This window comes from Rhinatrema bivittatum, chromosome 3, assembly GCF_901001135.1.
Source record: "Rhinatrema bivittatum chromosome 3, aRhiBiv1.1, whole genome shotgun sequence".
Lineage (NCBI taxonomy): Eukaryota > Metazoa > Chordata > Amphibia > Gymnophiona > Rhinatrematidae > Rhinatrema > Rhinatrema bivittatum.
In genome coordinates, this window is record NC_042617.1 from 588,586,671 (window position 1) to 588,601,576 (window position 14,906).

Below are 14,906 nucleotides of genomic sequence, written 5' to 3' on the forward strand. Positions count from 1 at the left end.
CTCTCTCCACCTCTTCAAAAGATCGTGGGGACAGTGACCGATCCTCCATGATCTCACTGGTGTCCCGGATGTCGGGATCCTCCACCTTCTCGGCACTGGGGAAAGACCGGGCTGAACACTGTGGGAGATCTCGCAAGCATCGTCACCGTGCACTGTCGACGCATGGCTCTGGTTCTGGGGTGGTCCCAGCAGCTGCCACACCGCCACCTAAGCGATCCCGGCCATCAGAGGCCCCATCCTCCGACGTCCCTGGGAGACCTAGGCATTCCCCATCGATATCTGTGCTGGGCACCGTGCCACCTTGGAGACCCGAGGAAGAGCCAGTGATGCCTCGTCTCCCTCCTTCAATCCTGGCCTCCCCCATCTTCCAGGAGGAGTTGGACCACAGGATGCAGGCTGGGCCCACGCCACCAGCCCCTATACCAGTGCGAGAGCCTCTGCCGTCTATTCTAGCACCTCTGCTTGAGTTGCCCTACTGAGGCAACCAGTGCCCGAGGGACCTTCGGTTCCCCAGCAGCCACCGATGCCCCCTTCCGGAGTGATTCCTATCATTGGATCTTCCGAGGAGGAAGACGTGGCCGGTGCCACGGTCCCAAGGCTTTTGTTCCCCAAGCCTTTATCGGGTACCTCTGGCCTCCCACGGCCTTTGTTCCCTTTGATGCCAGGGGAACAGTCAATTTCCTAGCGTGTAGCCAGATGGACTCAGGATCAATGGGTATTGTGCTCTCCTGATAGCAGATGGGAGACGGAGTCAGATTTCAAAGCTGACGTCAGCCTTACATATTCCCGTGCAGCGTGCTTAGCTCTTCAGTGTTTCGCTGTCTCCATAGCAGATGCGGACACTATCTCAAACAAGAATAGTGTTACATTTACAGCAAGAAAGAGAGAAAATTTACCTTAAGAGAGCCCCGCCTCTTCTGCGGTGAAACCTAACGGTCCCTCCACTAGTCGAGACTTTCCTGAGGTTGATTCTTGATATCCCTCAGAGGTGAGCCTTTGTCCGACGGCCGAATCCCGGCGTGGACTTAGCCCCCAGGGTGGCTGAAAGGCAGCGGGTGCAGATTCGAGTGCGGCAGTGAAGGTATTTCCCTCTCCCCTGGCAGCTGGAGACTGCCCAGCACGTGAACGGTAAGCGCCGAGACCAGGTAAGATAGAAGCCTTTACTTCTAAGTCTCCGGTCTTCAAGGCTCGAATAACCATACCGCCCGTCCTCTGATGAGGCTTTAAAATCGGGTTGAGCAGCCCTCCTTGGGCAGGCCCCGATTCGGTACTAGGGTCCACACATGTGGAGACGATGCCGGGGGGTCGCCATCTTGCCTTTGGGGTCGTCGGCGGCATTTTCCCCCTTGACCGGCGGTACGTGCAGGGCAGGCTGGAAGCCCGATGCGCCTAACCTAATCCGCTCATCTACAGGGTGAGCGCACAGCGGCGTGCACATCTGGGCGCATAACTGCTGCGCGCACAAACTCCGTTGCCCGCATGCTTAACTTTTGTGCACTTCATACAACCAAGCACATCCATGCGCATAACTCACGTACGGGCGAGTTTTTAAGCCCTAAAGCGCACAAACTATGGCACCACCATCCAAGAAAGCCAAGGGTCCCTTCCTTTGCCCAGCCTGCCATTTAAGAGCTGCGCAGCCTGGATTGAAATCTCTCCTGTGCCAACAGTGCAAACAGAACCAGGGTGAACCGAATCAATACCCTTTACAGCCAGGAGAGGGATCCGGAACCACTGATGATGGCATCACGGACCTAAATATTTCCAACTCTGTGCCCCCACAGGAAAATTCCTCCGGGGCTACCACTACAACCCCTCCTGGGATCAACATGGATCCAGGAACCTTCTCTTGGGTGGAATTTTTCAAAGGGCTGCAAATCTTTGTCCAGGCACAACCAACCCTTGCTGCCCACCTGACTCAAACCCGACTGGAAGCACAAGCTCTTCCCAGCACCTCCCAGGCTTCTCGAGACATGCCTCTCCTAACCAAGAAGCCTCTCTGATGTGGATCCAGATACCTCAGAGGATGAAACAGACTCCCTGGAAGAAGGAGAAATTCCCCCAGAGATGGAGCCATACCGGACCATGCTCCGATTCTTCCACAAGGACGAATTACCAACCATAGTGTCCCAGACTATGAAGACACTGGGCCTTCCAGGCACGCAGCCCACAGCGGAACCAAAGAAGAATCCCATGTTGGTGTACCTCCGTAAGGCCTCATGCTATTTTCCTATGCTGGAGCCCATTAAGGAACTGATTGACCTGGAATGGAATGCTCCAGAGGCCACTTTCAAAGGGGGATGGGCACTAGAAGCCCCATACCCCCTGGAACCCATGGCTAAGGAACTTCTACGTTGCCACAAAGTGGATTCTATGATCTGTGCAGTCTCAAAACGAGCTACAATCCCAGTGGAGGGAGGAGCGGCGCTGAAGGACGCCCAGGATAGAAGGCTGGAAGCCATCTTTAAGCAGTCCTTTGATGTATCAGCAATGACGCTACAAATTGCTTCCTGCTGCGCTTTAGTGGCACGTCCTGTTTGATCCTCGCCAGAGACGCAACCACACCTGGAGAAGCGATGGAGCCTGCGGTCTCCTTCCTCACTGATGCTACTGCAGACCTCGTGCACACCTCATCCAGGAGTGTCGCCGCCGCCGCAGTGGCGGCAAGAAGACAATTATGGCTCCAGAATTGGTCGGCTGACGTGACTTCCAAAGCGAACCTCACAAAAATGCCTTTTAAGGATCCCTCCTGTTCGGGAGCGAACTGGAGAAATTAGCCAACAAATTGGGTGAATCTCCGGTACCCCGATTACCTGAAGTCAGGAACAAAAGAACATATAAGCGCTCCTCCCCCAGAAGAACCAAGGGCAGAGGTTCGCAGCACTTTAAACCTTAGAAGAATATACAGTGCCAAGCACCTCGTCCTTCAGGAAGGTCTCAGTTTTTTTGGAACAGGCACATTAAGAGAGGAACAAGCTCAGGGGCAGGCCCCGGCCGTACTCCACAATGAGAAGACGCAGACCCATCCACAGGAAGAAGACATAGGGGACAGACTTACCCTATTCTACCAAAGATGGGTCGAGAATACTTCGGACAAGTGGTTCCTAACTATCATTCGAGAGGGTACTCTGAAATTCCAAAGCATCCCCCCAGACAAATTCATGAGATTGCCTTGTCACTCCCACTTCAAGAGACTGGCAGTAGAAACCAAACTAGCAAGACTACTCAGCCTGAAGGCAATAGCTCCAGTGCCCATCAACAAAATACTGGCCACTATTCCATCTATTTTATCGTTCCCAAGAAAGAAGGAACATTCCGGCCCATCTTGGACCTCAAGGCCGTCAATTGTTACCTGAAAATACCACACTTCTGCAAGGAAACCCTAAGCTCAGTTTAATGGCGGTACAACCGGGAGAATTCTTAACCTCCCTGGACCTATCCGAAGCCTACCTTCACATCCCGGTCCATCAACATCACCAGCGCTTCTTACGATTTGCGATACTGGGCCATCATCAATTCAGGGCCTTACCCTTTGGACTAGTCACCGGCCTCCGAACCTTCACCAAAATCATGGTGGTAGTGGCGGCAGCACTGAGGAAAGGAGTCCTGGTACATCTTTATTTGGACGATTGGCTGATCAGAGCAAAGTCTCCGGAGGAGAGTCGCCACGCGACCACCAGAGTCAAGAATCTACTACAAGAACTCGGGTAGGTCATGAACACAGCCAAGATCTGTCTACAGCCCTCCCAGTCACTAGAATATCTGGGAGTCTGGTTCGATACCAAACAGAACAAGGTCTACCTTCCCCCTCCAAGGAGAAGGAAGCTGATGGGTCAATTACAAAAACGGTTGACCTCGGTCCGCCCCAAGGTATGGGACTACCTTCAAGTCCTCGGCCTCATGACAACTCTGGAAGTTGTTCCATGGGCAAGGGCCCATATGCAGCTGCTACAACGTTCCCTATTGTCACGATGGAACCCAGTGTTCCAGAACTACTCAATTCGTCTCCAGCTACCGACAGAGGTTCGGGAGCAGCTTCAATAGTGGCTACAAGAACACCTAACCAGAGACGTAAACCTATCCGCACCGAAGTGGATCTTGCTCACCACGGACGCAAGCCTGCGAGGGTAGGGAGGCCATTGTCAGGAACTGATGGCCCTGGGACAAGGAAGAGGCGGGATGGAACATATAAAACTGCCTGGAAGCTCGAGCGGTCAGACTAGCCTGCCTACAATTCAGCCACAGACTCCGAGGTGAGTCTGTCAGAGTCATGTCGGACAACGCAACGACCGTTGCCTACATCAACCGCCAGGGCAGAACCAAGAAGCCAGCAGGTATTTCTGGAATTAGACCCCCTCATGGAGTGGGTGGAAATAAATCTACAAGGGGTCTTGGCCTCCCACATCATGGGAAAAGACATCTCTGAGGACTACCTCAGCAGAGAAAGCCCAGACCCGGGGGAATGGTCACTGGCAGACACAGCCTTCCAGCTAATAGTAAATCGATGGGGTCTCCCAGCCATGGATCTACTAGCAACTTGTTGGTGCTCAGGTCTCCAGATTCTTCAGCCGCAGACAAGAACCACAATCTCAGGGAATCGCCGCTCTCGTCCAGACCTGGCCGGAGGAAAGCCTCCTGTATGCCTTCCCACCCTGGCCACTACTGGGCAGGGTCATCCACAAGATAGAACACCACAGGGGACTAGTCCTTCTAGTCACCCCGGATTGGCCAAGAAGACCATGGTACGCGGACATGCGAAGACTATTGGCGAGGAATCCTTTGCGTCTACAGCCATATGGGGACCTACTTCAGCAGGGACCGATCTCCCACGAAGACCCGGGCTGATTCTCTTTTACGGTATGGCCCTTGAGAGGACTAGCCTAAAGAAGCGTGGCAACTCAAAAGCCGTGATTGACACCCTGCTTTGGGCACGCAAGTTCTCCCCATCTCTGTCTTACATATGGATCTGGAGAGTATTCAAAGCTTGGTGTGAAGACCGCAGTCTCCTCCCAAGGACAGCCAAGATTCCCACGATCCTAGAATTCCTACAGGACGGCATGCAGAAGGGGTTGTCCCTCAACTCCCTCAAGGTCCAAGTCGCAGCACTGACCTGTTTCAGGTCCGAAATGGATGGTATCAGACTATTAACTGATCCTGATGTGTCTCGTTTCCTGAAAGGGTTCAAACAACTCCGATCACCACTAACGTGGCCAGTGCCTCTATGGAACCTCAACCTAGTACTAGACTTCCTAGCAGGGCAGTCCTTCAGACCAACAAGCGCCCTGTCTCTACGTCTCCTGACCTTAAAGACAGTGTTCCTGATCGCAGTATGCTCAGCCCGGCGCATCTCCGAACTTCAAGCATTATCCTGTCGGGAACCGTTCCTCAAGTTCACCCTGGGCACCATACAGCTGCGTACGGGTACCATCCTTCCTTCCGAAAGTGGTTTCCCAGTTCCATATGACCCAGACCATATCATTACCATCACCGGATGAGCACAGAGATTTGGAAGACTCACAACTCCTTTGCCACCTGAATGTCAGCAGAATCCTAGTCAGATACCTGAAGAGATAAGAATCCTTGCGCAAAACTGACCACCTGTTCGTTCTTCACAGCGGGAAGAAACAAGGGGAAGCGGCATCGCGGGCCACCATAGCCCGCTGGATCAAAGAAGTTATTAATTCTGCCTACATAGAGACAGGAAAACCATTACCTCTACAGGTCAAGGAACATTCTACAAGGGCCCAGGCAGTCTCCTGGGCTGAAACCAGGCTGCTTTCAACAGCCGAGATCTGTCGGGCGGCAACATGGTCCTCCCTACACAGCTTCTCCAGGTTCTACCGCCTGGATGTTCAGGCCAGGGAGGATACAGCCTTTGCAAGGGCAGCACTAAGTGGGCCACAGGCAGTCTCCCACCCTATAGGGGAGTAGCTTTTGTACATCCTATTGGTCCTGAATCCATCTGGCTACACGCTAGGAAATGGAGAAATTACTTACCTGATAATTTCGTTTTTCTTAGTGTAGACAGATGGACTCAGCATCCCGCCCACGGCTGCTCCTGAAATAGAGAAACTCGGATATCAGATCTCGAGACTGAATAAGTACAGGTAAGCCACGGCGTACCTATAATCCAGGACACCCGTAGTTACCGAGGTGTCGGCGTTTATTGTTTCAGTGCACTGGCGGTCTCCAGTTTCAAAAGTTTTATATATATAAAATCATTTGAACCATTTCAAAGTTAATCAAGTGTAATCAAGTATTAAGCATCATATATCCACACTGGCTTTTCGAAAACAATACTGAAGAGCTAAGCATGCTGCACGGGTATATGTAGGCTGACATCAGCTTTGAAATCTGACTCAGTCTCCCATCTGCTATCAGGAGAGCACAATACCCATTGGTCCTGAGTCCATCTGTCTACACTAAGGAAAATGAAATTATCAGGTAAGTAATTTCTCCATTCCCGCTATACCCTCGAGATCTCGGAAGCCGTTGGATCCCAGGGCTGATATTCCTCCACAGGCCTCGCCTGTGTCGCTCTGGCCCTAGTGAGGAGGAAGGGCCTTATGACCCCTGGGGGGACGATTCCACTGAGTTTTCTTCAGAATACTCGGATGACTCCCTCTCCGAGCCTTCCCCACCAGATAAACTGCGCTGGTCCCCTCCAGAGGATCTGTCCTTCGCGGGCTTTGATAGGGCCATGGCCGAGGCTATTCCCTTCCAACTGCTTACAGAGGAGGATGCATGACACAAAATGCTGGAGGTACTCCAGTTTGTCAGTGTTCCTAAGGAGATTGTGGCTGTTCCCATCCACAGCGTCTTCAAGGAACCCCTCCTTTGGATGTGAGTACCCGATCTCCATCTCCCCCATCAATAGGAAGGCGGATGCCACTTATTTGGTGCAGCAAGCCGTGGGCTTCGAGGAGCGTCACCTCCTCCACCAGTCAGTGGTTGCGAGGTCTGCTCTTAAAAGCTCCTTGTTTTCTGCATATTTTCTATTCCTTTTTGTCCAAACCCCCTTCCTGTTCCATGTATTTTCTACCTTTAGTTTATTGTAAACCGATATGATGTCTCCCACTAATGTCGGTATAAAAAAGTTCATAAATAAATAAATAAAAAAGCCAGGCACTCCTGTACCCACGCCTTTGCCCTTCCGGGGCGCGAGCATAGTGAGCTCGATGCCTTAGACAGCAAAGTCTTCCAGGGTGCCATGCTCATAGCCCGTATTGCCGCCTATCAGTTGTACATGACTCAGTACAACCGGAACCTTTGGAAGCGGGACCAGGATCTCGCGGAGACCCTACAGCAGTAGCAGCAGGAAGCACTTTCTGCTATTTTCCTGCAAGGTTTAGAGGCTGGCAAACACAAGGTGTGATCTACCTACGATGTCTTTGAAACTGCGGCTTGTGTCGCTGCTGAGGCATCAGCACCTGTAGGATGACTTGGCTCAGGGCCTCTGATCTCCATCCAGAGGTGCAGGAAAAGCTAGCTGACCTCCCCTGCATAGATGACAATCTCTTCGGGGATAAGGACCGGGATGTGGTGGCCCAGTTGAAGGACCACCATGACACTCTTCAGCAGCTCTCTGCTAGCGCCTCCTATGCCCCTTCCTCTGCCAGGAAATCTTCCAGGCCCAATTCCAGGAAGCCTTTTTACAAGCAGAGGAAATATTATCCTCCAGCCTCCAGAGCTCATACACTAGCTCTAGGGACCGCCCTTGTCAGCAACAAGCACCCAGGCTCCAACCAGGGCCCCAGCAGATCCCGGCTATGGGTTTTTGACTGGTGGCGAGGGAGTACGAGTCATGAGTGCACCCCTGATGCTGGATCCCCTAGTGGGAGGCAGGCTCATCGGCTTTGCCCATCACTGGAAGGAAATCACCTCGCACCGATGGGTCCTCACTATTGTCCGTCAGGGGTACTGACTGAATTTCAAACAGTTCCCAGAGAACTCTCCCCCACATCTGTTGTGGGATTCCTCCGTCCAGCAGACTATACTTTGGGCAGAACCTCTCCACCCGTCTCATGGTAGGGGCGGTAGAGCCCGTCCCTCACCCTCAGCAGGGCCAGGGGTTCTATTTGACGTATTTTCTTATACTTCCAGTGGGAGCACTGAGAGAAGAGGATCACCTTGCTGGTGGCTGAAAGGAATCAGTAAGTTTTTGCTTGGGACAGTGACTTTTTTAAAAGTATTGGGGCAAAGTTAACTATTTGGGAATATTATTTAGTGTGTTTGTGTTTGTGCTTTTAATAGTCAGGTAGCGAATAAACAAGTTAGTGATGCAGTTAACGTCTTCCCGTACCTAGACAACTGGTTAATCAACAGAGATTCCTGCCCAGGGGCCTTGAGTGCTCTGGATCTAACGATGTGGATGCTGCAGTCTTTGGGGTTCATGATCAGCTATCCCGAGTTTCAACTCTGCCCATCTCTTCAGCTGGACTTTATAGGGGCAAGGCTGGACATGGTGCAGGCCAAAGTGTTTTTGTCTTGCGACTGGACCCTTGCCCTCATCTCGCTGACAACTTTTGTGCGCAGCAGCCAGCATGTGACTGCCTGCCTTCTGCTCCTCTTGTTAGGCCACATGGAGGCCTCGGTCCATGTTACCCCTCTCGCCCGCTTGCTCATGTGCGGGGCGCAGTGGCAACAGGCCTCCCAGGACCTAGAAACTTTGATCTCGGTCACGGAGCTTTTGAGGACGTCCCTGTCCTGGAGGGAGAACATCTCCAACCTGCAGCAGGGAATTCCTTTCCAGGCGGCACCGCCTCAGGTACTAATTACAACCGATGCGTCTCCTCAGGTCAGGGCTGGGGAGCCCATGTGGACGGCCTATGCACACAGGCCGTCCACATGGGCTGTCTCTGGACCGCCCGCAAAGCCCGCTGCCAAATAAATTTCTTGGAGCTTTGGGCGATTCGCTATGCTCTGTGGGTGTTCAGGGACCAGTTGTCCCACAAGGAAGTCCTGATCAGAATGGACAATCAGGTATCAATGTGGTATGTCAACAAACAGGGAGGCATGGGCTCGTTCCTCCTCTGCTGCGAGGCGGAGCAGGTGTGGTCCTGGCCTCTGTTGTTGGGCCTGTCACTCTGAGCGACATACCTGCCAGGGACGCTAAATGTGCTAGCGGACCGGTTGAGCCGCTCCTTTCAGCCACATGAGTGGTCCTTCAATCCGGGGGTGGCGGCCATAACCTTCCATCAATGGGGTACCCCAGATGTGGATCTCTTCACCTCCGCATGCAATCACAAGGTGAGCAGTTTCTGTTCCCTGTCGGGGGGGGAGGGCGGATGTCTGGCCTGCGACACCGTCTCCCTTCATTGGGGGAAGGGCCTGCTGAATGCATACCCTCCTCTCCCGCTCTCTTGAAGACCCTGCTGAAGCTTCAACAGGGTCACCATGATTCTTGTGGCGCCTTAGTGGCCCTGACAGGTCTGGTTCCCTCGCCTTCGGGATCTCTGTATCAGGGATCCCATTCGGCTAGGGACTGCGCCTGATCTGATAACTCAGAACCAAGGCGCCCTGAGCCAACCGAACCTCCGGGTGCTGGCCCTCACGGTATGTATGTTGAGAGCATAGGAAGTCCTACAGTTCAAAGTGGAGACGATTCTCCATCTGGTGTGTGGGGTATACACTGGATCCATTCACATGACCCCCTCCCAAACTGCTGAACTACTTGTGGCACCTTTCAGAGTCTGGGCTCCAAACCAGCTCATTCAGGGTCCATCTCAGCATGGTTGGGTGTGTACCATTGAGGCATCACTGGCACACCAATATCAGCCCTTGATGGGTCATTTTATGAGGAGCTTACTTCAGTTGAAGCCCCCTCTTCGGCCCCCTACTGAATCTTGGGACCTTAACATTATCCTGGCATAGCTCATGCATCCTCCCTTCAAACTGCTGCGTTCCAAAGTTCCTCACCTGGAAAGTCATTTTCCTAGTGGCGATTATTTTAGCTCGTAGAGTCAGTGAGCTTCAGGCCTTGGTCACGTACCCGCTATACACGCGTTTTTTCCATGATCGAGTGGTTTGCGTACGCACCTGAAATTCCAGCCTAAGGTAGTAACTGATTTCCACATCAATCAATCCATTGTTCTGCCCACCTTCTTTCCCAGGCCTCATTCCCACCCAGAGGAACAGGGCTTTTATAGTCTGGACTGTAAGAGGGCCTTGTCTTCCTACTTAGAATGCACAGCCGGGCACCGGCAGACCACTCAGCTCTTTGTATCCTTTGATCCCTATAGGCTGGGCATGGCAGTGGGAAATCAGACTTTATCCAACTGGCTAGCAGATTGTATCACCTTCTGCTGTGCGCAGAAGGTGATACTGGCCTCATCAAAGCTCACTCTGTGCGGGCCATGACTATGTCTGTGGCTTATCTGCGAGCAGTTTTCGTCACCGAAATTTGTAGAGCTGCAATGTGGAGTTCTCTTCATATGTTCGCAGCTCACTACTGCTTGGACAAACATGAGCGGCAGAACAGTGCATTTGGTTAGTTCGTCCTGCACAATCTTTTCCACACCTGAACCCAACTCTTCCAGCCTAGTGCCCTTGGTTAATGCCAGGCAGTCTCCTACCAACCAACAGAGCCCAGCTGTGTTGTGCCCGTTGGCACCTTGTTCGGCATCTGTTGGTCTCTCCTATTCACAGAGACAGCCTGGAGCTTGGTATTCATCCACATGTGAGGACTACATCCTGCTTGTCCTAGGAGAAAGCACAGTTGCTTACCTGTAACAGATGTTCTCCTAGGACAGTAGGAGGTTAGTCCTCAGGAATCCCGCCTGCCTCCCCACGGAGTTGGGTTCTCCTGCGTTTTGTTTTATTTTTTCTCTCGTATTTTTATTTGTTACGAGACTGATGGCATGCTGGGAATGCTCAGTGTGCAGGACAAAGCTTCTAGAAATTTTGACAGAGGTTTTCCATGCTGGGCTCCATCTGATGATGTCACCCACATTTGAGGGTAAGCAACTGCGCTTTCTCTTCTCACAGCCCATGTCCCCTCTCTTAGCCTTCTCTGCTATTATCCCAGCCCCTTAGCCTCACAACCTGTGTTCCCTGTACATACCAGGATCATTCCAGACGGTGGGTTATGTTCCATGTCCAGCAGATGGACATGGAACATGTCCAGCAGATGGAAATTCCCAGGGGAGGACCCATATAACCACGCCTCCCCTGTAACAGCTCTCAGTAACGTTTTGACTCCAGCAGATGTGAGCAGGGGACTTGTGGTCCCCAGCTTGTTAGCTTAGGGCTACCTCCTCAGGGGGATCAAGTTTTAAAAAAAAAAAAAAGGAAGTTTTAAAATTACAGCTTAGGTCACTTTGCTAAGGCTCCTCTTACAGCAGGGGGAGAGCTCTCCGCTGGTGCTGGCTCATCACTCTCTAGCCTGGGGACTTGCTGACAGGCTGTTGCCTGTTTTCTTTCTTTCTTTTCTCATTTTCCTCACTGAGGGCTCAGTTGGGGTAAGTGTATTTTTGTTTCATCTTCTTTTTCAGCAGAAGACTGCAATTTTTTGGACTCCGTTCGGCTCTCTGAGGTGAAAGTCGGTAGTGCCGGCCTCTCCCTCTTGACCCAGGTTTTCCCCCCTCTCTTTTGGGGAGCGACCGACGTCCCGACCTGCGGCCCCGCGAAGCACCATTCCCCGGGGCCGCCTGCTGTCGGGAGGTTAATTCCCCGTCAGTTCTTCTTTAGGTCGGTGGGGGACCGCGGCAAGCGTCCGTTGCTGGGTCGGCGCTCATTTTAGGTGCGAGCCACCTGTAGAGCCTCCCTCCCCTCTCTCCCTGCGGCGATGCAGTCCGCGGCGCCTTGTGAGGACTTCGACAGGGCCGGATTATTTTCTGAAGAGGGTCTGTGCTCAGGCTGTTTCCCCGAGGGGGAATGTACGCCAGCTACTAGCAAGGACATTCGAGCTGCAGACCGCGTGGGAAGGAAGCGCCAGGCTCCGTTCCCTCTCAACGCGGGAACGGTGGCCATTTTGTTGCAAGATTCTGATGCCGTGCTTTCTGAGGAGGACACGGATAATCCGTTCTCCACTTCTAGACCCGTTTTGGACCCTTACTCCGAGTCTAATCCTGATAGGCAGAGGGGGGATCCCCCGGGGGGTGACCCCTCAGGATGCCAGGCCTTTTCCCCTGAATTCATAGTCCTGATGCACAGGGCTTTTCTTCAGAGCAGAGGCACGACCTTCGGGACCTTGGGACCCTCCATGTCCTGCCCCCCTCCTGGGTGGGACCCTCCCTCAGGCTCGCCCCCCTTTAGTAGGCGGGGGAACGGGGTCATCTCTTGGCCCTACCAGGACACCATCGATAATACAGACTTTGTCGTGGGAAGGACAATCCCAGGACCCTGACGTGGACGACCCCACTTTGGCGGCCCAGGTGGAGGGCGACGACCCTAGGGTCCTCCGCATCTTCAAAGTGGCGGAGTTAGATGACCTCATTCCCTACATCCTCCAGGAAATGGATATTGATTCCCCTCCGGAACCGGTGGGGCCTGACCCGGCTCTCAAGAAGGGGGACCCCCCTCCTAGCAGGACTGCGGCTTCTAGCCAAGTCTTTTCCCACTCATCACAAGATCTTGCAGTTGATCACTCGGGAATGGGATTCCCCGGAGGCCAACCTTAGGGTCGGTAGAGCCATGGAAGAAAAATTGTATCCTCTGCCGGCCGATTTTTTGGAAATTCTCAAAGTTCCCGCCGTAGATTCTGCGGTATCAGCGGTCACAAAACATACCACTATTCCTATCACTGGAGGGACGGCGTTGAAGGATATGCAGGATCGGAAGCTGGAGGTTTACCTCAAGCGTATGTTTGAGGTCTCGGCCTTAGGGATGCGGGCAGCTATCTGCAGTTCCCTCGCACAGCGAGCGGGTCTTCGGTGGGTGCAGCAGCTTCTCACCTCCCAGTCCTTACCAGACACTGAGGCTCACCAGGCGGACAGTCTGGAAGCCGTGGTTGCCTATGGAGCGGATGCTTTATATGATCTTTTAAGGGTCCTAGCCCGAACCATGGTGGCGGCGGTCTCAGCGCGTCGGCTCCTTTGGCATCGCAATTAGTCGGCTGATGCCTCTTCGAAGACTTGGATCAGATCATCAAGTCCCTTAATGAGAACGCGGTGCACAAGTTGCCCGAAGATCGACCCCGTTCGTCAAGATCATATAATTACTCCAGAAACCGTTGTCATAACCAGCGGAGAGCGCGTCCTCAGAGGCAACAGCCACCTCGGGCTCCCTCTTCTCGTTCGTACTCCTGGAACCGGTCCTTTCGTGGGCGCCGCCAGGGTAAGGAAGTGCAGGGTGCTGGTACATCCACTAAATCTACTGAATGATGCCAGACGGACCCGCGAGGTAGTCCCTCAACTGGGGGGTCGCCTTGCTCTCTTCTACGAAGAGCGGGTCCAAATCACGTCGGATCAATGGGTTCTGGATATTCTAAGACGCGGTTACGCTTTGGATTTTGTTTGCGCTCCTCAGGACCGGTTCCTGTTTTCCCCTTGTGGGTCCTTAATTAAACAGGGAGCCGTGCGGCAGACCCTCGATCGTCTCCTTCAGTTGGGGGCCATAGTGCCGGTGCCAGCTGCCGAACTGGGCCGGGGGCATTATTCTATCTACTTTGTGGTTCAGAAGAAGGAAGGTACTTTTCGACCTATCCTGGACCTCAAGCAGGTCAACCAGTCCCTCAGAGTCCCTCGTTTCCGCATGGAGACACTCCATTCAGTGTTAGCGGCAGTTCATCCGGGAGAATTCTTGCCTTCGTTGGATCTCACGGAGGCGTATCTCCACATACCAATTTGTCAAGCTCATCAGCATTACCTATGCTTCAAAATTTCGGGTCAACACTTCCAATTTCGCGCTCTTCCCTTTGGCCTGGCCACAGCTCCACGGGTTTTCACGAAGATCATGGTGGTAGTGGCGGCAACCTTGCGCAAGGAAGGCATCCTTGTGCATCCTTACCTAGATGATTGGCTCATCCGTGCAAAGTCACGAGCGCAGTGTATCCTCGCAGTCGACAGAGTGGTACAACTTCTCCAATCTCTGGGATGGATTGTCAACTTCACCAAAAGCAGCCTGGTCCCGTCCCAGTTCTTCGACACCAAGAATGCCAGGGTTTTTCTGCATCCGGACAGAGCTCATTCTCTGCGTCAGCAGATTCAAGGATTTATGGCACTCGAGACGCCCACTGCCTGGGACTACCTGCAGGTACTGGGGACCATGGCCTCGATCATCGAACTAGTTCCTTGGGCATTCGCGCATCTGAGGCCTCTGCAGAGATCCCTACTCTCCCGGTGGCAGCCGGTGTCGAGAGATTTCCAGGCAATCCTTCCGATTCCGAGAGGAACCTTCATCAGTCTCCATTGGTGACTGGAACCGCGGCACCTAGCTCAGGGGGTGTCGATGGCGGACCCGGATTGGGTGATTATCACCACGGGCGCCAGCCTCACAGGCTGGGGAGCGGTCTGTCAGGACAGCTCAATCCAGGGTCGATGGACGGAGGAACAGTCGAAGTGGCCCATCAACCGCTTGGAGACCAGGCCGGTCCGTCTGGTGTTACAGGGTTTCTTCCCCATAGTACGCCATCAAGCAGTCAGGGTGCTATCGGACAATGCGACTACAGTGGCGTACATCAATCGCCAGGGAGGCACGAGAAGTCAGTTGGTCTCTCTGGAAACCGACAAATTGATGGTGTGGGCAGAGCTTCACCTCCAACGACTAGCGGCCTCGCATATAGCGGGAGTGGACAACGTACAGGCGGACTTTCTCAGCCGACAAAACTTGGATCCCGGAGAGTGGGAGCTCTCACAGCAGGCGATGCGGATAATAGTACGGCGATGGGGAACACCGCACGTAGACCTAATGGCAACCGCCGGAAATGCAAAGGTCGCCCGCTTTCTCAGTCGCAGGCGGGAGCGCGG

The 14,906-nt window shown here is 53.3% G+C and overlaps 1 protein-coding gene across 4 annotated transcripts in view; it reads left to right on the top strand.

Annotated features, from left to right (window-relative positions):
- Positions 1-14,906, top strand: part of SCAF8 (SR-related CTD associated factor 8) — a 686,214-nt gene that overhangs the window by 235,557 nt on the left and 435,751 nt on the right. The gene's annotated exons all lie outside the window — the stretch shown is intronic.